We start from the raw sequence: 2,305 nt of genomic DNA on the forward strand, positions 1-2,305 counted from the left end.
ATTATTGCTCTTATACTCAATGACATACAAGAATCTTCATAGCAGTATTGTTTGAAATGGCGGGGGGTGGGGAGGAAAGAAACAATCTAATTGTTCACGAATTGGAAAATTTTTTTAACCTTGACTCCTCTAAGGATGAATTTTAATCCAATTAGTTCAGAATACATTTCACAAGTCACAGTTTCAAGGTCAGTTCTCCTTTTTTGGGATAGATTTAAATGCTTATAATTTAATATTTCCTTCTTGTATCCCTTTCATACATATGAATAAGTTTAAACACTTCCAAATAGGGGAAACATGCACTATTGGGTATTAACCATAGAAAGCTGTGTGGCTGGCTGTCTCCCATGATGGCTCACAGGGTTGAAATGCCTTGTTGAACTAAACTTGGTTCAGGTACTGACCCTCAGATATGCAGGTCAGAAATTGATTTGTGTGCTCACTCTGGCAGCAGATATACTAAAATTGGAACAATACAGAGAAGATTAGCATGGCCCCTGCACAAGAATGACATGCAAATGTGTGAAGTGCTCCATATTTTAGAACAGATTGATGGTTACCAGAGTGGAAGTGGGTGGGAGGAGAGAAAAAGGGATAAAGGGGCATACATGTATGGTGACAGAGGGAAACTAGATTTTTGATGGTGAACACAATGCATTCTATACAGAAGTCGAAATATAATGATGTACCCCTGAAATTTACACGATGATATAAACTAATGTGACCTCAATAAAATAATAATTTAAAAAAGAAACGATTTGTCACTTCACTAAAGGTGAATGTGTCCCTAGGAGGACTCACGTCAACCAAGAGACTGATATATGAAATAAGAATATCAATTTCTTAATTCATAATGAGATGTGGGACTGCTTGGGGGCCATGAGAAACCCAACTACAATTAGAAAATTTACTGGTGAACATGGAATCAGTTGCATTCAGGTAAGATGCATTCACTAGAATGTAAGCGCCATGGGGGCAACGAATTTTGTCTGATTTTTCCACTGCTACAATTCCAGAGACTACAACAATACCTGATACAATAAAAGTCTGTTAAATAAATAAATGAATAAGGAGAGACTGATGTATCCATCTCCACAATAGCAAACACCCATCTCAAGATTCAACTACTGGAGTTCCTGTATCAGGGTATTCTTGTTCCAGTACAGTGCCAGATTGAGCTGTGCCAATTTCGGCCTCTGAGATTCTTCTTTTTCTATGCTTCCACAACTGATCCTAGTAGACACCTATATGCCTACCCTATATCCACTCCCTTCTAATTCCTTGCTAACAGAATCTCAGTTTTGTTCTGGGCAGCAACGTGCCCAACCTCAAAGAAAGAATCACAATTCATCTTAGCCAAACATAGCACCTCTGTTCTCCTTTGCCAGATACTCAATGACCCAGGCACCCTTGCAGCCAGCCATGGGTAGCCATATTACCCAGTACTGTCTGATAAGACATAAAGGGAAGACTTCTGGGGGATTCTAAGGAAGATGTTGCTTCCCAGATAAAAAGACAGAGCCTCATTAGGACAAAGATTTTTGCTCCTGACCTTTTTTCCCTGCTTGGGATGCTGATTGTGAGGACATGATGCTTGGAGCTATCACAGCACTGTTATGTTCATGGGATGAGTTAAGGATGACTGCACAGTGGAAGAGTTTTAAAAGCCCAGGTCCTTGATAACATGGTTAATTGCCCTAATTTAGTTTTTTAAAGTTTTTAATGGCTTAAGCTACTGTTCAATGCTGAATGAATCAGAATGTAGCTGATGTTATCATCAACAAAAGCTACTGAATTCTATGTAGGAGTCTGGATATCATGTTTAGTTACTCATTCATTTTTTTTAAAGATTGGCCCTGGACCGGCCCTGTGGCACAGTGGTTAAGTGCGCACGTTCCGCTTTGGTGGCCCAGGGGTCGCTGGTTCAGATCCCGGGTGCAGACATGGCACCACTTGGCAAGCCATGCTGTGGTAGGCGTTCCACATATAAAGTAGAGGAAGATGGGCATGGATGTTAGCTCAGGGCCAGTCTTCCTCAGAAAAAGAGGACGACTGGTAGCAGATGTTGTCTCAGGGCTAATCTTCCTCAAAAAAAACAAAAACAAACAAACAAAGATTGGCCCTAAGCTATCATCTGTTGGCCAATCTTTTTTCTTCTTCTTCTCCCCTAGCCCCTCAGTACATAGTTGTATATTCTAGTTGTAGGTCCTTCTAGTTCTGCTATGTGGGATGTCACCTCAGCATGGCTTGAGGAGCAGTGATAGGTCCATGCCCAGGATCCGAACTGGTGAAACCCTGGGCTGCC

The 2,305-nt window shown here is 41.1% G+C and overlaps 1 non-coding gene across 1 annotated transcript; it reads left to right on the top strand.

Moving 5' to 3' along the window:
* The first annotated feature begins 435 nt into the window (after positions 1-435).
* On the top strand, positions 436-542 carry LOC139081217 (U6 spliceosomal RNA). Its single transcript, XR_011536340.1, has one exon. It is a non-coding gene; the product is annotated as a U6 spliceosomal RNA (small nuclear RNA).
* Positions 543-2,305: the final 1,763 nt, after the last annotated feature.

The sequence above is a fragment of the Equus przewalskii genome, chromosome X (genome assembly GCF_037783145.1).
Source record: "Equus przewalskii isolate Varuska chromosome X, EquPr2, whole genome shotgun sequence".
Taxonomy (NCBI): Eukaryota; Metazoa; Chordata; class Mammalia; order Perissodactyla; family Equidae; genus Equus; species Equus przewalskii.